The 21,192-nt window shown below is 46.2% G+C and overlaps 2 long non-coding RNA genes across 2 annotated transcripts in view; one reads left to right on the top strand and one right to left on the bottom strand.

Moving 5' to 3' along the window:
* Nucleotides 1-16,644, bottom strand: part of LOC135368440 (uncharacterized) — a 151,148-nt gene extending 134,504 nt beyond the window's left edge. The window contains exon 1 of the long non-coding RNA XR_010414776.1: nt 16,490-16,644. This is a non-coding gene — a long non-coding RNA (uncharacterized LOC135368440). The remainder of the gene's footprint in view (nt 1-16,489) is intronic.
* LOC135368441 (uncharacterized) lies at nt 2,243-13,317 on the top strand. Its single transcript, XR_010414777.1, has 3 exons — nt 2,243-2,454; nt 7,433-7,562; nt 12,740-13,317. It is a non-coding gene; the product is annotated as an uncharacterized LOC135368441 (long non-coding RNA).
* Nucleotides 16,645-21,192: the final 4,548 nt, after the last annotated feature.

Here is a 21,192-nt window from a genome sequence, read left to right as displayed (position 1 = left end):
CGGTCAATGGCATTTGTTCTTACTATAGGTTTTTGCCACCTCCTGATGTAACGTAAGTTTAATTATGTAATTTTTGCGAAGTCAACTTGAAAATGTGCCGAGGTCACTTTTTTACCCCACCAACATGAAGAGCGTGCCGAATTTACTCAGATTCATGATAATTGACACTAATATCCAGGATCTATTCTATCGGGAAAAATAGTCGAACATGATGTTTCTCGGAGTTCTTGAGCATAACGAGCGACGACTTGTTGAGCGCAATCGCTCTAAGTCCAACGAAAGGAGGTTGGAAACCCAGCCCACAGGGTGATAGTAGAAAAAGTGACAGTTCCTGAAATTGGGAGAGGGAAGGTATGGTCCCAGCCGAAGCCGGACGTGATAAGCCATGTCTGTGTCATTTCTTTCTACCATGCCGGTGTGGGCTGGGTTTCCTACTTCCTGTCGTCGAAATGACAACGACTGCCCTGAAAAATTCGTCGAGCGCCCTCTGGGAGCTCCGTAGAGCATGATTTTCGGCTATTTTTTCCGACACGACAGCTCCTCAATATCCCCGTCAATTAGCATTAATTTGAGTATAAATTCGGCACCCTCTTCACATTGGTGGGGTAAAAAAGTGACCTTCACTTGGCGAATTTTTTGAGTTCAGTTCGCAAAAATTTACATAATTAAACTTACGTTACATGACATTCACATCAGGAAGTGGCAAAAACATAGTAAGAACAAATGTCGTTGACCGCATGATTCTATGTGGCATAGTCTTTTTTTATTATAATTCAATGACACGTTTTCTGGGACACCGTGTATGCTCTTGCCAAAGCGAAAAGACACTCACATGTCGAGTCGAGAATTCATTTGCTGCGGAAATTTAGCAAATTCGGTACAGCGAAGTGCGAGCACAGATATCCACGTGAGAGCTGTTCTCACGTTCTCACGAGAGGGATTTCGCTGGCGAATATGGCGGGTAAAATAGCGGGTGGGAAATATAGTTGGTGGAAGATTTGTCTTGACGCTGAAAACGCTGCGACGACAAAATGTACAAAAAACCTCGTCACCCCGACGCACTGGCAGCCAGTTTCGATTCCTTAAAGGAGCATGCATATTTCCTATTAGCTGCTTCCGAGCAGAACATTCATGTTAATACCTGCAATAATCTCATAAAGCGAAGAGGCAAAAAGGAAGTGGCAAATTTCATTTAATAAAACCTCGTGATACGTCCAAGTTTTCGTATCGTAGCCTCCTCTACTATTGCTGCTGGCTCTTTAACTTCTATAGGTGTAACCCAGAGGTCATAACCTTCTAAATACGCTCCAAACCGAAGCAAAAGCCTCAACTCGGGAGCCGCTCATATTTCGATGGCGTTCTTTCGGCCGGTGTTGCAATCTGCAAGTCGGCTTCTCCTTATACTTTGCAACACTAGGTGAAGCTCGCCTTACAAAATTGTCACGTCAACGTCAAGTCGGCTTGCTTCTCACCTGCAAGCGTAAGGTGAAGCGCACTTTAGAAAACTGTCGTGGCACCAGCAAATCGGCTTCACCTTACGATTTTAACCGTCAAGGGAAGCGTGCTTTACGAGAGCAGAGTTCCAAACCAAATGTATGGGTTAGGCAGTCGTGAGTGAAGTTGCAGCGAAGTTCCAGGGAGCTGCCTTTTTACCTCACCGCCCAATTTCACTGCCCTCCTCAGGAACACGACAATTTCAATATCTCAAGAGCTCTCGGTAACAGTTAGACACTAATTATTGTAAGGAAATGTACTCATCTAGGCGTACTCAACTGTGTTCAGTTTTAACTTGCTGCTTGTAGCTGTGGGGCTCCCGTCGACCAGAAAAGCGCAGCTTATAGGGGGGGGGGGTATATGTTTATTAAAGGAAAGGTTAGCCAGGCAAAGAGCCGGCTTGCTATTCCACAACAAAAAGGAACAAAAGAAAAAAAATGAAAAAGAAAAAGGAAAGAAAGGAAAATGAAAGAAAGAAGGAAACAGACATTAGAGCACCTTATGGTTGTGCCTGTATCCTTCCGAAACGTAAACTAGCGCACGTTCGGACACCTTTCCTGAAGCCCCCTTTGTACCGCTTAGTACAGTCTTTTTTCAATCGTGCGATGGCAGAAAAAATGAACGCAGCTCGCTGCTTCAACCTAGCGAGTTTCACAATAGCCTGCAGTCAGAGCTCTCTGCCTTTTACAAGAAGGCATAACAGCGAATGGTCCTTAACTAGACCTCATGAATTTCCAGGTGGTGAAGATGCTCGCCACAGTGGTGCTGATGTTTGCTGCCTGCTGGCTGCCCATTCATTTACTCAACCTCATCCTCTACTTCGACCGCGACGCCATCTTCCCTAGCTCAGACACTGGAGAGTACATCTACATCGCTGGCTTCTTCGGCTGCCACTGGCTCTCCATGGCGAACAGCTTCGTCAACCCCATTATCTACTGCTTCATGAGCGACAATTTCAGGGTGAATAGCACGAAAACGCATCTATCCGTTGCTTGTATTTCACGCCCTTAAGAGACCCTTCGGCTTGCTACTCCACAAAAAGAAAAATTGAAAAAGGGCTATTGAAAGGGTCTAAGAGGGCTAGTGGCAGAACCAACGAGTGTGTGTATGCGACGTAAAATATTTTCCTTTTCACTGAAAATAAAAACGTTACCTGCGGTAATCAAAATTCATTGAAACGGGTGCAAATATTCTAAAAAATATGCCTTTATCAGCCGTATTAAATTTTCCTACCACAAATACCAGACACATACCGTCCTATCTCAATGCATGAACGGGGGAAAGGGAGGCCCCACAGCCAGAGCTCTACCTGCTTTCACCTTCACCATGCTCCCGCGTCGCACTGATCACATATGTGGGCGTTATTTCATTTCCTATAGATAAATGCGAACCAAGTCCACCTATATGCGATGTAGACAACCTCATAAAAAGAACTACACTCTATACAGCGTGGGGTGCGCATCGTATAGGACATGCCGGGCCGGACAGCATCATGGCCGTTTTTGGCACGGCTCCTTGTTTCAACGGGCCACTAGAACTTCATTAGTAAATGTGTTCTGTGAGAATGGCGAAAAAGCAGGCGAGCTGGTGGTACTGATGAATATCCACACTTAGAACCCTGCGCGTGAGGGGAAAAGAAGATTCGTGTAAGATTTGTGTCATGTGTTTGTCTCTCCCCCTCCCCTCCCCCACGCCCTCAATCTCAGGAAGTATGTATAATTTCTGTGTCGTTAGGCGGCCTCATGAGTCGTGAGATCATCAGGAAAGAGCGTTGTTGAGGCGACAGAAAATGATGACATTTTCGTCAGTAAAATACGCGCTATGGGTACAGGTGCGTAGAGTTATGAAGCACGATACTGAATAACGGGTTTTAGTAGATCGGAATGTGTTCCCGATTACTGTTCCGAGAACACGGCGAGCCAATCGTCTCTAATTGCTTTCCAGTGGCGAACATTACGTTGCCTTGTTTCACGACAATCTTTGATGTATAGTTTTTCATAGCGAGCTTACGATCTAATCAAAAATCTGTATCGCCCCTTACCATCCCCATTTTTTTTACTTTCAGTCATCATCATCATCGTATCGCCCCTGGCGATTAAACTCCCCATTCATCATCTCGCGATAAAGTTGTTGTTGTTGTTGTTAATCAAAAGTCTCTAATATGTTGCACAAAAGACGATGCACGGTCTTTTTTTTTTAATCCCTACAACGCTCGATAAAAACTGATTTAAAAAAAACACGAAAAAGAAAAACGAGCTATGTTAACTTTGAAAGGCTCACCTCAGAAGTTGCGGCATAGTGTTTCACTGTTCTGCTAGAAAAGTGTTCGATTTCCCTTCGTCGTAAATCTACTCGAGAGAAGGAAGTTAGGAAGATGGTAGTCAACATGAAGTACGAAGCTTCGGGGTTTCGAGAATGATGTTCCAAACTGAAAAGACTGTGTGCCTTGTTTCCGAAGTAAGCAAAAAAAAAATTCATCTTGCTCAAAACGGGAAGTGAAGAAGACGGTAGGCAGTATGGAACGAATGGATCGTTTTGCACGGTTCACGGTACGTGGAAGTGCACGGGGCCTGTAGGTGGTGCACGGTGTAAATATAGGTGGTAGGCGGAGATCTAGCTAGGATGGAACCTCGCAGTTCCATCCTATCTAGACCCCGTCTGCGCAAAAACAAAGCAGACGATGCGCAACACTAGGATGTGATGTCGATCTGTCGTGAACCAATTGGAAGAGGCTTCGGTAACCAGAAAGCGACTGCACATCTCTCCTCTGAGGAGAGTGCTGTACGCGCAGTCCACGTAGTTTTGATGTTAGTGATGCAACTTCACTTTCTATTTCTAGAACTCATCCCGCAACCAGACTTGTACGTATCTTGAGTACGTACTCAAAATAAATACTTTTTCCGCAATTTTGGTCCTCAATACTTTTTGGGACAAGTATTTCTAAGGTATTTAAAATGAAGATACGAAGGCAGAAAAAATAGGCGATGTCAAGTTGCCGATGGTGAGTAAATCAAAAAAGAGTGATATTAAACGGTAGGAACAACTTATTTATTTACACATGATAAACAAGACCTTCGTGCACGAGACTGCACTTCTTCAGGTAACCTGAAGAAGTGCAGTCTCGTGCACGAAAGTCTTGTTTACCATGTGTAAATAAATAAGTTGTTCCTACCGTTTAATAGTATTTAAAATGCTCAACAAACTTTCGTCCCTCGGCAAGCCATATCCGGCACACTGCCCCGCTGTGTCCAGGCTTTCAGTTCACCTGGAACCTCCCCCTTTTTTCTTTCTTTTCCTTTTTTTTGGGGGGGGGGGAGGGGGAGGGAATTCGCGCAGCTGTAATTTACCCTCCTGTACAGTAGGCTGGTCCCGCGCTTGGCGTTGCTCCCTTTAACAACCTGGCTATTTGCAATTTTCAACACTGTTCAATTGTGTTGTGATTTGGTGCTAGAAGTGTACTTTGACACACTAAATATCCTGACCAGAAGGTGTACAACATGTTTGTTCGAATTGGACATGACCAAATACACAGAAGATGGAATGCTATTCGTGTCCGTATGTGTGTTCTATCATGACCTGTGATTTGGTGTGGTCATCTGCTGTCGTCTGCCTTTGTTTCTCCGCCACTGTCACCGCACGCACACTTCGTGCCGTGGAAGCAGGGGATATAGTAGTTGCCCCACCGGAAGCCAATCCACCCGTACTTCCGTCGAAAGCGTTGACGTCGCGCTAACTGTGCAATCCCCTACGGCGCATCAAAATACAGAAGACGGGCTCAATGACTCCCCTCGTCACGACTAACGCTCTGAGGGATGTGCGTTCTGGACCAACTTCTAAGGGAACTGTGCCGGTATATGTCTGACAGCGTCTGAGGAAAACCCAGACAGTACAGCTGGCACCGGGATTTGAAACCGGGTACCTCCCAGTCTCGACGCGTCATGGCCAGCACGCTAACCACTGAGCCACGCGAGCTGGTCGTCGTGGTCGTCACGTGGGTATGTAAAGCCGGAATGTCGTCTGCTTCATCCAATCGTCGACAATTTCAAACACAAGCTTTCTGTGGCTGCAAGTGGCTGTCCATAGACTCGGACACCAAAAGTACGATCCTGATTGGCGAAATCATGACTACGTCACATCGTGTAAGCGATCAGGCATTGTTCATCTCGGTGACGTGGGCAATGCGCAGATCACGCAGTACAGATGTCAGTCAGTTGTACGAAGTGTATGTTTGTGTGCGTGTGTGTCCGTCCGTCCGTTCGGTCCGAGGCGGCCTCCTGTAAAGCTTGTTTTTACTGAATCATGACAGTGTGCAGAGTTGAGGCAAGCTGGCACTATGACTTAGCGAGCAGACATAATTTGCACCGCTGTTGCAATAGGGTACGATGACAGTAAAGCGTGCCATTCGAGCATCCTTTGATACATATTTTGTGTAATACATTGAAATTCATAATGAAGAATGCCGAAAAAGCGAGCAAAACATCAGCAAATTAATTGATGAGCCCGTGCACAGTACATCGCTTTACTCATGCATAGCGAGCCCATTCTCGGTACGGCCTGTTCAAAGACTCCCGAAGCGCAAATAGCCGGGCGTTTGCTAAGTAAGTGCTGGCGAACGGAAGGGAAATGAAAGTTTCCACGAGTGAACAAATCTAATCCCATGCGCACTGGCTTTGTCTTTCGTGATTCACTCTCCAATACAGCACAGTAGAATGCATTTACCATAAGCAGATTCGTTGGGGAAGTACATATACAAGAGACCTCTGCACCATTTTTCTTCTTCTTCTTCTTCTTACACATTCCTCTATATCTCCGTCTGTGACGCTTTTCTATGCCACGCGCGGAATGGGATTCTATGTATGATATCAAGCTCCAGTTTGAAAAAAATAAAAATAAAAATACGGAGACGTCAGTCCGGATGCGGTGAGGATATCAAAGTAATCTACATAACATTGACATGTTTATGTGAAATGTGCTGGACATGCGGCTTGAGATGATGATGATGATAGGAACAAGGAAAAAGATAGGAACATAAGTCACGACAGCGTTGAACTGGCTACCACAGTACCCCTGCTATAGTTTAGCTAACTATATTTAGATGGGGATAGAAATAAGAACTGGAAGTAGAAGAAGGAAATCAAGTACAGAAAAGTTGCTCAACTGAAAAAAATTCTGGACGGAATCGAATATTTTCCATGTGTCGGTGGGGTGCGGTGCGGTGTTCAGCCCGTATACCATGGCTGCTTCACTCTCCACTGCGTGCATGACCGATGGGCCGTACTTCACCTTCGAGCGGCATTCGCATTCTAATCGGCATGATGCAGTGCCAAACGCAAAGCATGAAAAACATAAAAAGCATGAAAAACACGAACATACACGTATGTTCGTGTTTTTCGTGTTGCCCATGCTGAGACTTGTGACGTCATGGGTTTCGTCCACCAGCTAGCCTGCGTTTACGCTATTTTATCAATCATGAACGCAAAGCCTTCGGCTCCATGATTTATATCTGTGGCGCAAGTATTCTTTCATCGTTTTATCCATAACGTCCCGTAACGTACGTTCTCTAACGTAACGTTTTATCCCTATTTCGTGCATTGCTTCCGTACTAAGAACAATGAAAAACATTGCATATATTTACTGCATATTCCGAAGATTTTCAGTGCATAGTTGCATGCATATTTCGGGAGTTTTTAGCGCATATTTATCCGCGCTCTATTACCAATAACACTGGGCGCTGTAATAATAATAACTGTAGCAATAATAACTGGGACTGTAAGCAAAGCGGAGAAATCGCGGCCATCGTGGCTTATATTCCTTGCTATATCAAACTCGGGACGACTTACTATGCATGTCTCCCACAACAAGATTGACCCCACGTCCAGAAACCAATCCGGCTCAGCAAATCATCTTCCCGTATTCAGGTCGTTCGTTTTCTGTGCAGGCGGACGTGATGCATTTGGTACTGAAACGCAGCGTAACAAGATCGGATTGGGTCAGGTCCACACAAAGAAAGTCCCATCACGGAGAACTCCGGTGTTCACTCAACGGATCAGCAAAGATCCAACGCTGAGGTTAGTCCACACGTTAGTCTGCACACGCGCCTAGTCTTCAAATCGATTTTGCGCACCTCGTACAGGATATTGCATGTAAAAGCATGTCGTAAGCAAATCCGATTATTGGATCACGTAGCTAAGCGTAATTCTAATTCTGGATCTGGAGAAGTGGACTCACATTCATTGGCCCAGTGCATGCACCGTCGAATGGGCCTCTCGTTTTGCGACGTCGAGCTGAGAATGTACGAGAAGAGATAGAAAAAAAAACTCGTTTGTACTTAGCTGCAATCCTGGATTACCGTATTTTCCTGTGTATAACGCGCACCCCAAAAAGCAGGCCGAATTTGAACGAAAAGGTTCCGTGTATAACGCGCACCGCAATGTTGCTACAAGCTTCCGTACTGCCACCACTATACACAATAAACCAAGGCGGTGTATAATATATGCTTTATATTTGAAACATATGTAGTTTCGCGTCTCTTCTCAATCACGCCAGCCTTCTGAAATGAATTCTGGATTATTGACTGCTCAATAGCATCCTTACGCAGCATCATGAATTTTTATGAACTCCAGCGCCCTTTCGCCGGGGGGGGGGGGGGGGGCAATATGTTTATTATATAAAAAAATAAGAGGGAAAGGTTAGCCACCGCTATGGCGGCTTGCTATTCCCAGGAAGGAAAAAAATAAAAATAAAGGCAAACAAAAAGAAAAACAAAGAAGAAGGGGAAACAAACAAGCGGCTTTGTCAACTGACCCTAAGAGATTTGTGCGGAAGTCACAGCACACCTTGGAACAGGCTAGAATTTGTACGTGACAGACCAGAAAAGGAACCCTGTAGGAAACTATATCCGCGTATAACGCGCACCGTTAGATAACGCGCAGGACCTCTTCAGAGCACTTTTTTACTGTATAACACACACACACACATAAATGGGATGATGATGTGGTGATGTGTGATGTGTTACTGTGTGACGCGCGCGTTATACACCGGAAAATACGGTATATGGACTGCAAATTTGTGCGATAACAAGTGAGCACGTTTCTCAACTAAGTTGGGACAGACGATGAACATAAGAGGAGGCAAAGCAAGTTGGTGTGTAGGATTGAACGGTCACATCTCCTTGAGTCTGAGGAGCAACGGGGGGACGAAAACAGGACGGGACAGACACGCGACAGACACGCGACAGACGAGCCTTGTCCTTTGAGTCGACGAGCCCTGTCCTTTGAGTCGATATGGGAAGGCCTGTTTTGTTCACGAAGGTATTTCTTTGCGCATGGGCGCACGACACGAATAGTCACTGCCAAGGCAGATCCCCATTTGTTTCTTTTTCTATCGCATCACATCACATCCCAAGGCAGATACGATGGATAGATAGAAAGATGGATAGATAGCTTGCAGCAACTTCCCGAACCCTGGAAGCTCATTATCTGAAACACGTGCTGTTTCGACATCAAAGAAGATTCCAGCTTTAGCAGACACTAAAGACATACCTCTCGGATTACTTTTAATTAGGCCGTAAGTCATGCAAGCGTGTTTTAATTTCAATTAAGTACCCGCGCAGCAAGAAAGCTCGAGAGACGACCAGTGGCAACAGCTCGCCTAATTTTCACTGCAGGCAGTTCTCTCCACTCGTAATAAAGACGGTGATGCAGAAGCGACGACTTCATAATTGTATTACCAGTGGTAATATAATTAGAAACTTCGCCAGTAAACGCATAAGGTCGTAGACGTAGTGCCTTTGCCCCAGACGCTGACGTCACAATAATCGTGGGCACACTTCAGGATAGCACCGTAAAACATTGGAAGACAGCACGGTGGAAAATGATGCACACGGCAACGTGGCCATGATCATTGACCCATCACAAAAAGGGTCACCACATCGCAAAAAGGTCGCAATAATTGCCACAGTTCAAACGGGGTATCCCATCGAAGACATCCGACCGTTACCTTTATTCTGATCCATCATTTACTTCATACACGTCCATGTTCACTATAATTTAGACCCCTCAGTGCATCTACATAGTTTGTTTTCATAGCATTCATACGTAGTACACATCAACTTTGTATCTACGGTATAAATTGAATGCACCACGTATTTCATCTTATGTACTTTATTTTTGCTTGTGGTTCGTTCCCTCTTTTTTTTTTTTTTCTACGTGGTATTTAAGTAAATACTACATTCATTGATGACTTACTTTTATCAATTTATGTGAATTGTACCGTGTAATTAAGTAACCGCGAGGCCCTAATTCTAGTCTTCCGCTGAACCTCGCAGACAATGCAACCAGTACGCACTACGCTAAAATAAATAAATTAATAAGATACTATACGCGGAAATAGGCGGGAATTAGCGCAGATCCCGTTAGCGCAGGCTAACTTTTCCCTCCTTTTTTATAATAAACATATATTCCCCACCCCCGTTGAGAAACATGTTCGTTGGTCATGAGGATTAGCTACTCCTACGTAAAATCACTCGTGTTCTAGAAGTACCCACAAGCACACGGTTTCGGTTGAGATGCGTCGTCTGCAAGACGCGGTGTGCGGAGAAACCGCTGAAGAGCATGCAGCGCCTGCGAACTTCGCAGGGAGGGATATATTTCTTAGAACAAAGAGCAAAGGGGGATGAAAGGCAAGCCAAACGGTATGTGGGCTAGCTACTCCACACACAAAAAAAATAATAAAAACGAGGACAATAAAAGAAATAATAACACAGGAATGAGGGAATAAACGAACAAAATGTGAAAGATGGATAGGTAGGTTAAGGAGAGATTTTTCTTAAATAAAAAATGAGGGTACCGTGTATGAGTCTGAGAGGTGAGGGTGTTGGTACTGACGAATGATGCAGTTTACGGGGTCAAGTACACTCATGTACTTTCTTCAGGTGCTTTCTGTCGAGGAGAACATGTAAACTACAATAGATTACTAATTACCTAAAATTCATTAATTAACTCTCTAATGAGGGGCTTTCGAGCAAATGGGAGACAGGAGAATGGGAGACAATTGGAGCACTGGGATTCGGATTCCGGAGTTTCGAATCTCTGCGTAGGACTCAAGGATTCGTTCGGCCCATCCCTAGTAATTAGTCATACGGTATGACATACGGTATGAGAGTGACATACTCTCTCCGCCCTCTCCGCGTGAACATCCGTCCTGCCGTAAAGCCCACCTGCAAAAACGGTACCTCTGCTGCTCGCATAGCTTTTCTATAAAAAGTCTGCAAGGCAACAAAAAGCCACCCTGTGTATTATGCGAACATTACATTAAGTTGGGTGAGAGCTAGTGAGCTTTCTAACGCTTTCTTGTTGATCTAGCTGACAAGCACCACTTCCCTTCCCTTCCCTTCCTGAATCTTCTTCCTTCTTGATCCCCGAGGACAGAATCTCAACTCTTTGGTGGTCTTTTGAAGCATTTAACTCTTGTAACAGAAAGGATTTCAGTTAATCATACCGAAGAGCGTTGGGGTGCATAATTTAGACCTCGCCTCCTTGTTTATTGATGCTGCTTATAGTCTCAGTTCTGACAGTTCGCGAAATCCGGATTCCTAGTTCAGAATATTTTATTAACATAATTATCCAAGTACACGAGCAACTGCTCAGCTTACACTTTGGTTTTAGCTAACACAATAACAACGTAGATGTTCTGCGTGCAAACTATGGTTACAAGAATGTCGAACTGCTAAAAATATGTACAATCTACTACTCGTATGTACACATATCAGGCAAAATTCGACTGAAAAATTGGTTGTGATTATTTACACTGGATTGGATTTACATAATCTGAATCCCTTGTTAGAAAACGAGGTTCCCCAGAGCAACGTGCCCACAGCCACACTTCACGCATACGTATATACCGACTAGACCACTAACGTAGAAATTCCCGCAGGATCCGGATTTCTTCACACTCCACGCTTTTTGAAGTATGCCCTTTTATTCTGCCCTTTGCTTTTTCTTTCTTTGTTTGCTTTTGTGTTTGTTTTTCGTTTTTGTTTGTATGTTTTTCCTCTTTTTTTTCTTTGCTGGGAATAGCAAGCCACCGTAGCGCAGGCTAACCTTTGCCTTCCTTTTTTTTTTATAATAAACATATAATCCCCACCCCGTTTTATTATCGGTGAAGGAAAAGAGGGGTATATTGGGGATGTGAAAATTATTGGTGCACCTCCTTCGACATCCGGCCTTTACTATTACTGTTTTCTGTTCCTCTAACAAGACAGGCACTAGGCTTACTTCAAGCTTAAAATATTCAAGTACTCGTGCAATTAACCTAATAAATATTCATAAACATGCGCAGCGTCACGTTGAGAGCACTGCGCTTTCGAATAAATCACTTCGTACTTGATTTCGAAACGTTGGTCTAGCACACTGTCTACCCCCTGTTTTTGTGCGTGCCTCCAGAAACTACAGAAGATACTGAAACGTCTAGCAATGACCCGTTGGCCTGGCGGGTTGATGCAAATAACAGAAAATAATACGCATCTCGTAGCTGATTACATTCCGGGCCACTTGTAGCAGACATATCGTCCGCTACAAGTGGCCCGGAATGTAATCAGCTACGAAATGCGTATTCTTCTCCAACGGCCAATGAAAATGTCCCGTCATCCAGTGATTGCACTCCACGTTCTTGAGTGTGAACCATGAGCAGGGGAGGATTGTAATACATTCATTCTTTGTGATAATTCAGGTACGGGCTACTCTGACAAGATCAGTATTTGTTCTGAGTGTATAATAATACAACAGTATGCAGTAATGTACGGTGTGTAGTAGTAGTATGGCAGAACGGGTGAAACTGCACTTACAGTTTCACCTGTGTGAGACTCCTGCTCCAGATACTCAGACTTCCGCTGCAATACAGCCCTGCGAGTGTAAAGTCTGCCGCCCCTTGTGAATAAATTGGACGCAATAATAGTTTTCCCATCCAACAAAGAAAAAGCTATTGTAAACAGTGACATACATGAATTCCTTGCGCTATACCTTCTAAACAGACCGAACAATTGTAGGTTTCTTAACTTAGAGATGGTGTGCTGGTTTGACGAAAGGAAAGTACAGAGAGGTCATACATCTGGGCCGGCTAGTATGCTACTAAAACATGTTTATAGGACGGCGAGGTGGGTCGCTACCAGGCGGCATTCTCAGAGTTGCTCGAAACAAAAGCCCTGAGCATATTTTTTATTTTTTTGTTTTTTTCGTTTTGCACGCAGGCAGACGTTGGTCAACTTCTCTCATTTCAACGTGGCAAGAAGTCGCTGTATAGTTCCTACGGTGGTTCCACCCGCAACACGGCTACCTTGCACCTGTCCATCGGTTCAGTGCGTCGCAACGACTGCTCCGCAGCACAAAATCCGCAAGTGACGCTGCAAGCGTTAAATCATCTCCGTGTGACTGGAAGGACCAAATGACCTCGAAAATGGACAACAAGAGAGCACCCTAAGCACAAAACTCGGTATTAACTATGTGTTGCCGCTGTATTTTTCTCACCTGGCATCCAGGTTATTCATCAAGATCTTAAAGGGGCACTAAAGTGCAAAGATTTCTCCACCTAGAATACGAAAAAAAAAAGAAAGAACTCTGAACAAGCTGACATGGGACGGCCTCCTATTGGTCTCCGCAAGCGATTTGCCCAGTGAAAGCGGGAAATGTCGGCACGGTTCCCTTAGAAGCTGGCCTAGGACGCACATTCCCCCACGGCGTTAGTCGTGACGCTGCCTACCTCTGTGAGGTCGACAACGGCGAGCCCTTTCATCACCACCACCACCATCACCACCACCACCAAGGCGGGAAATCATCTGCAGAAACCAATGGGAAGAGGATTCTTGAGGCATCCTTCGCGCTTAAATTATACGACCTACACAACCGACGAACCTATTTCTTTTTGTATTGCTATCAAGGTACCAGTATCTTTCATTTCAGAAGGAACAACCAAGGAATGTCAAAAGTTGGGTCTAATCCTAAGCACTACGCATACGAAAGACATTGAAACCTCAATTGGTTGATTGGGCACATGCTATCGTGTAATAGACTCCCTCAGCTGAGGAAGTACCTGAGGATGTACCTGCCGGCAACTGAGGCAGTGTAGTCTACATTACATGAAAGCTTGCACCTCAATAAACCAAGTGAGGCTTCAATGTTTTTCGTATTCCTAGCGCTTCTGCTTCTGGATTAGACTCAACTTTTGACATTCGTTGGTTGTTCCTTCCGAAATGAAAGATAATGTAACCTTAACAGCAATATAAAAGGAACGAGGTTCGTTCGTCGTGTCGTTCGTATAATTCAAGCGCGAAGGATGCCTCCTCAAGAGGCCTCCAATTGGTTTCCGCAAATGATTTCCCGCGTTGACTGGCCAAATCGTTTGCGGAGAGCAATAGGAGGCCGACCTGTATCTCTGCGCCCTCTAGAGAAGGTGAAACGGAGGAAAGCGCACACATCACGAATGGCGCTGGGAAGTGATTCAGTTCCTTTTGTATTACTGTCCCTCCGGGAGGAGACGCTTTGGCACTCGAGTGCAACCTTTTAGAGTGGACCGTGGAGATCGGGTATTCATAGCCAATACCATCTAATTCGTTGTATCTGAGAGAAATCGTGGACTCCTGGCATGGTACCTGCATGCCTTCTGTGAATGGGAGCAAGATCTACAACATTCACTATAGCCGCTAGCCTGGTCGCACACAATGGGGTGACTCAATTAAGCACACATCCGAAATACGGGGACACTACATAGAGAGTGTGCTGTATAAGAAAATGCTCTAGAAGAAAAGCGGAGTGTACAGTAATAAGAGTATATATATATATACATATATGTTTGGTTATCTGAAGTGGTCTGTTTCTTATATTGTGTGTGTGTGTAGGTGGTTTGAATGTAAAAAAAAAATCTACAAACATGTAATAAACGATTTGTCGATCATGTTGGCACAAATTCGAGTGAAACTGTCGCACAAAAGCTCGTTTGCAGGTTCTCGAAATGCAACAACGAACGTATGTTCCATCAATCTACCGTATAAGCCGGGAACACTGATCTATTTTGTCTGAGTGTGTGGGCCTCCTCTGACGTCTGTCTTGCGCAGCTGTCTCCATACGCCTGTGACGAGTTTTTCTTCCCTGCATCTTCGCAGGTGTTTCTTACTCACGCTTTTTTTGTTTTTGTTTGTTTGTTTACTGAGTACTGCGCCCTAACCGAAACAAAAGAAATCCGGAAGTATCAACACGAAGACATACCGCAGAGCGACAGCTTTGACACTCGAGTTCTGGAGTAGACACGACTATATTTGTCAAGATCAAGGAACGACAAATACACACGTGTACAGGTTGGGACAAAAGTTTACGGAACACGCGAGCGACGTACTTTTTCTTCGGTGCGACACCCTAGCGGCAGCCGGAAGCGGGTGAGTTCACTGTTTCGGAGGGATGGAAGGGTGCGCTGTGAGCGACACACAGCGGTAACTCGTACTTCCCAGGCACACCCAAGCGACACTGGAGCGACCTCTGCGTGTCGCTAACAGCGCATCTGTCCACCCCTCCGAAACAGTGAACTCACCGGCTTCCGGCTGCCGCTAGGGTGTCGCACCGAAGAAAAAGTACGTCGCTCGCGTGTTCCGTAAACTTTTGTCCCAACCTGTACATTGGATATTGATTGGCCAAGAGAAATGTGCCATTTAAAGAAACAGTGTAGAATGCAACACTCCGACGAAGGTACGGGCGAATTTATGAAGGAAAAAAAAGGCAATGTTTGGTACACAGGGTGTTTTCACCTGAAGTCATAAAAAATTTTAACTGGCGACATGCTCGCCGGAGGATTGTGGGACTTTCCGCAATTACCTCCTGGGAATTTTGCCACCATTTAGGAAGGCTTTGGACAATTTTTAATTCAGGGCAATTTATTTTTTCAATTGAACTTTGAAAATTGTCAAGTGAACCTCACTCTTTTTTTTTACAGAAATATGAAGTCCCCCATGGATAGCCACAGACCCAACAAAAATTATGCACAGTATCGCAACATAAATGGCCTAAAAAATTAGTAAAAATTCGCTTTAGCCCCGCCTGCTCTCCTGCAAAATCTCCTGCCCGGGGCGGAGAGATCCCCTATCGGCGATGTCGCGCACGAAGGAACTATACCAATACCCTCCCCGAGGGGAGGCCGCGCTGAACTGCTCTCCCTAGCAGACGACGCTGAGAATGCGATGGTACTCTCTCCCGATAGGCGGCGCTGCGTGGCCTTACCTCGAAGACTGTAATGATATAGTTCGTTCGTGAGCGACATCGCCGATAGGGGAGTGCTCGGCCACGGGATGGAGATTTTAGACAACCGTGCCCCGAACAGTACAAGCTCGATGCTGCTCTAACTGTGATGCGTCTCAAGCTATCTTATAAGACAGTCTTTGCAGCGTAATTGAGACAGCATAATGAATATAACGAAGTACAATCAGACAGATTGAAGTATAATGTTAAGGAATGGTTTCGTAACCATTACTTCTGGAAAGGCCTCACAATGCTCGCACAAAAGTGAGGTATGGTTCAGTTTTATAAAGAAAGATGTCCGTGTATGCAATTGTTGTAACACGCATCTTAACAGGAACCTTGCATATGGTTTTTTGTGTACATACGACTCTTCCCTCTTTTCCTTTCGTGAGGAACCACTTTTCGCGTTCTCGGTTTCTTTCTTTCTGCTGTTAACTGCTTTTTAAAAATACTTTTCGCTGTCACTCACTCAAAACGTGTAAAATATTACGCGCATCGCACATAAAAACCATAACAGCGTGCAACCTGTTCACGTCTCCGAGCCACACCTAGGGGATAAAATAAAAACCTGGTATTATTTGTGAATCGGAGATTTTGCGACGCTAAGCACGATGTCCATCGAAGAAAGTGGCGGAAGCCACAACTGTGCTTGTCATTGTCGGTGCGGTTTTCCATCGCGAGACAACAATGTGACCAACAGCAAACACCAGCATACTCACCGACACTTGGGGCACCGGTTCACACAGTCTACTAACACAGTCACTATTACTAACTACGCTGTAGGTACACCAGCTCAACGATGTGGTCGCCACGGCCGGCATTCAGGTCTGCAAGGGAACCACGGCGTCCCTGAGTTCCTTCGAAACCGCCCACAATGCACTCAACTCACACGGTTGCTCTATCACACAACCCGTCGTTAAACTCAAAATTATTAACCTTCAAAGGGTGAGAAAACTGCCTTCATCAGGTGGTAGCATTCCAACTAAACCAGCATGAAGAACGCTCAAAACATCGCACAAGGTCACTCCAACGCCTTTCATTGTCGTTTGCTTCTGCCAGTTGTCATTCCTGGCTGCACTGAGCATGCGTCCTTATCAGCCAGCACCACGAGACAATGAAGTCTTGTACGCGTCACGTCATAATCTGGTGAAGAGTGCTGAACGGCCACGGTGTCGGTGGAATCAGATAAGATTATGTTTCAGACGCGCGTTGTCAACACCATTGTCTATGAGGAACGTTATCACACAAAAAGCAAATATGTTTCTTTTCTCTTTTCGTTTTCTAGAATTATCTGTGCACATGCATCTGTCAGCGTATCACCCAAACATTTTTAGAACCGTGCAGGGCTGCGGTTCAGTTTATGTACAATCAGTTTGGTTGGAATATGTCTTGGCCCGTAGATATATTTGAATGATTTCTAGTGCTTCATACGCGACTAAATTTTCTGTATGGGCCGTAGAAACTTTCCTACAGCGATTAAAAGACGGAAGGAGAATATGTTTATTGAAAAAAAGAACGGGAGGAAAGGTTAGTCAGGCCTAGGCCGACTTGCTATTCCTTAAAAAAACAAAAAAAAACAAAATCCACACAATAATACACACACACACACACATACAGAGAAGGGGGCCTTAGAGGCTGGTCGAGAGGCCGGAAGCATCAAGAAAGTTCAAGAGGGCAGTCGTAACTGCACCTTGGTTGCGCAAGACTGGGCCGAGCAGAGTGGCAAAAGAGACGTTGGGGTAATCAAGTTGTCGCAAGTGGCGAGGACGAGTCGTTGAGAGATATAACGATTGCAGCTCTATTGCAACGGCAGGAAATAGTAAACCTGACGTAACGATCATATGAGGTAGAGTACGCTCGGAACTGCCGGGTACGGACACAGCTGACACTGGCGAATGTGCAGGGAACAGGCAGATGTCGTAAGAAGTAGATGGATACAGGGAGAGCTCTGGTAGATATTGCGAGTCTCGCCATTGTGTCTGCGCGGGTGTTACCAAGAAGGCCCACGTGTCCCGGGATCCACTGAAGCGTCACAGAATGGCTAGTAGCCGCGAGTTGTGTGACAGCTTGCAGTATGAGCGCGTGGAGAGTGCATATTGTGCTGATGCGAAAACAGAGCAGCAGATCCAGTGAAGCCTTGCTGTCAGTCAGAAAAACCCACTGTGCAGCCGGTAGGCCGAATAAGTGCTGTAGAGCTGACAGGATGCCGAGGAGTTCTGCTTCCATAGAGGGCATTGGGTAAGGGAGGGTGTCACAAAGGCTTGCTGAAAGTCACTATCAGGGATATAAAATGCAGCGCTCGAGCTGTCTGCCGTGACTGAGCCGTCCGTGTATACCTGGCGATGGTTCTGATACGTGGAGTGCAGAAAGTCGAGAGCGAGTTAGAGGGCTACAGGAGCGGGAGCGTCACGCTTGCACTGAAGACCGGGATGGAGGAGCAGGTATCAGGACGGGCAAAGGTCCACAGTACTGGCACATAAGAGAGAGCGGATGAGGAGGAAGGAAGATGATCTTCAGGCGGGCGATGGCCTTGCCGAAAGGTGAGTCAGGGCAGTCGTCGTCAATATGGCGGAGATAGTGGTGAGGGCGACGGGTGGTGATGATGATGATGACTGGTGTTTTTATGGCGCAGGTGACGGGTGTGATAGCGAGTATATACTCGAAGGGTATCAGTATCCCGGAGAAGGGGAACAGGCGTCTCGCGTACTTTAGCAAGAGTACAGTAAGTCTCTGATGTTCGTGGTACTCCCAGGCAAATGCGGAGGCCGCGGGCCTGGGTATTAAGTAGCTTGCGCTCCTGTGTTTGGCTGAGGGCATGCAAGACAGGGAGGCTGTAACACAGTGTCCCCAAAAGGAGGGGCTGGTGGTCGCGATGAAGATCAGAGCAGGACGGGCCCCAGGACGCACCAGCGATACGTCTGAGAACGTGAACCGAGGAAGTCGCCTTTGTAGTAATCATCTTCACACGGCGGGACCACGTTAGGTGGCGATTAAGTATTAGACCTAGATATCGGCACGACGTGGCAAAAGTCAAGGGGGCCTTCGAGGTAGAGCGGATACCTGTGGAAGCATTTGCGCGAGAACCCCATTGCAACTTTCTTGGCCGGGGAGACTCTTAGGCCACGGGAGGCAAGGTAGGTGGTAATTATATGTAGAGAGCGTTGCAGTCGGTGCTGGATCGTATCTCGGCGGGTTGCAGAAGTCCAGATACAGATGTCGTCGGCGTATATCGTGATGGATGTATCAGCAGGGAGCAACGGGTTAAGGGAGGCTATGATGAGATTAAAGAGGAGGGGGCTAAGGACACTGCCTGCGGGACCCAACGGGTCACGTGGTGCTTGTTGGTGTCCCCATCAGCGGTGCGCATGAAGAGATAGCGGCCTGATAAATCCTCTTGTATCCACTGCAGAGGGCAGCCGCACACTTGAGCTGCAGCAAGAGCGTCGAGGATGCCAGCATGATAGACGCTGTCGTAGGCTTTCTTTACATCGAGGAACACACCGGCAGTCCATAATCCCTCTGCTTTGGCTTGTTGTACCTGGCTGACTAAGGTGATGACACAGTCCAGCGCTGAGCGGCCCGGGCGGAACATACTCAGCAGACTCAATGAACTAGCTTAGAAGAGGTGTAAAAATCATGCGTTCAATTGTCTTCCCTATACAGCTGGTGAGGGCAATGGGACGGAAAGAGTCAATGTGGTGCGGCGATTGGCACGGTTTGAGGATACCACCATTGCAGTCTTCCAATCCTCAGGAACTTCGGAACCTCAGGTCCGGTGCACCAACTCTCATTGAGAAGTCCCAGGAGGAAGATGGCAAAAATAGATCGCCTACGCGCACGAAGTTTGTTGACGTCGCAATCCAGTAAGATAACACATGAACACATTAAACACGTACGCGTATGCCGTAGCTGCCAACGCACGTTAAACAACGACAGCTGCTTTACTATCTTGTTGATAGTACGTCAATAGAAAATAAAATGTATTACATAACCGTCACGTAGGTTGCGCCTCAACGCGGCTTCGATTCTCATGCTGACAAGTCGTAACCCTCGGTGAGCCATAGGAATCAAGCCAGCGGGAAAAATGCTTAGAACAGCATCGAAGGCAGCAAATGGTAAAAATGAAATCCAAATAACTCCGGTGCGCTAGACATTCTAGTTTCTACACTTCTACTGCAATTCTACTTCTTTCTACTTTCTGCTATTTCTTCTACTTTCTACACACAATCACACCAAGAGGATGTTCCCGTATATTTATTCCCTTTCATCATTATCATCCCAAATAACACGCAACCTTTCACAGGTTGACACGCGAGTTCATGACACCGAACACAGGGCGGAGTCCACTGAGAAGAATGAACCCTTATTACATAGCACGCACTTGCCAGCGCTAAAGTCCGCGAGGAACTCACGCAGGGAAGTGTACCACACGGTTTTGCAAATTCTTTCTGGCGGGCGAGCATCTAGTTGTCAAAGTGTCTCTGCTCTCCGTTCCCCTTGCACGTGGAACCCGAGTGGCACCAGCGTGCTCACGAGTCGTCAACTGTGCAGCCTGAATTCCTCGTGGCTCTGAACAAAAGAACACGTTACGAGACATGAACCTGAGCTTCAGGTTCGAAATATAATCTTGAAACTGTTCTTGCAGCATGCAGTAGAAAATTGGGTTCAGACACCAGCTGACAGCTTTGAGGCACGCGAATGAAAATCGGATCCGCACGTATTCAAGCTGATGACTTCCGTACCCTTCAACAACCAGGTTGTAGATCATACACGGTGCTTTGCAAACGATGAACACTATTATCAGCGACAGAAGCACTTTGACGGCTCTTCGTTCTCGCCTCTGTGCAGCCAGCGCCGCGGGTCCGTTACTGGTACGGTCTGCCGCTGGTTTCCTGCTCCGGAGAAAGCAGACGATGGAAACGTAACACACGCTCACAATGAGCATCATTGGAGCAAATGTAACAGCGGGAAGGACAACGGCTAGGATCCGGCGGTTAGACGGACTCCAGTCCGCCGCACAGAACTGGCTCTCAGCGTCTGTGTTGTAAGCGAAAAATAAAGGCACACTCAGGGATGCTCCGAGGATCCACGTACACACTACAATTCCATTGCCGGTCCAGGCTTGAAGTCCGCGTTGGTGGAAGGGCAGAACGATAGCGATACAGCGTCCCACAGCGATGCAGGCCAGGGAAAAACTGTTGATGAGTGTGAATGTGCCCAGAAGACCCGGAATTAAGCTGCAGCCAACCGCTCCGAAGATCCATTCCATGTTAAAGATAATCAAAGAGAGTTCGAGCGGGAAGAACGTCAGGGCGTGAAGGGCTTCGCTGACGACCAGTGAAGCGGTCAGACGCCACAGCATGTTTTTCCCGCGAAAGGAGAACACGGCGCAGAAGCACACGCCCCCGCCGACGAGTGAGGC

The sequence above is a fragment of the Ornithodoros turicata genome, chromosome 9 (assembly GCF_037126465.1).
Source record: "Ornithodoros turicata isolate Travis chromosome 9, ASM3712646v1, whole genome shotgun sequence".
In the NCBI taxonomy this organism is placed as follows: domain Eukaryota; kingdom Metazoa; phylum Arthropoda; class Arachnida; order Ixodida; family Argasidae; genus Ornithodoros; species Ornithodoros turicata.
This window is presented reverse-complemented; position numbering and strand designations above follow the sequence as displayed.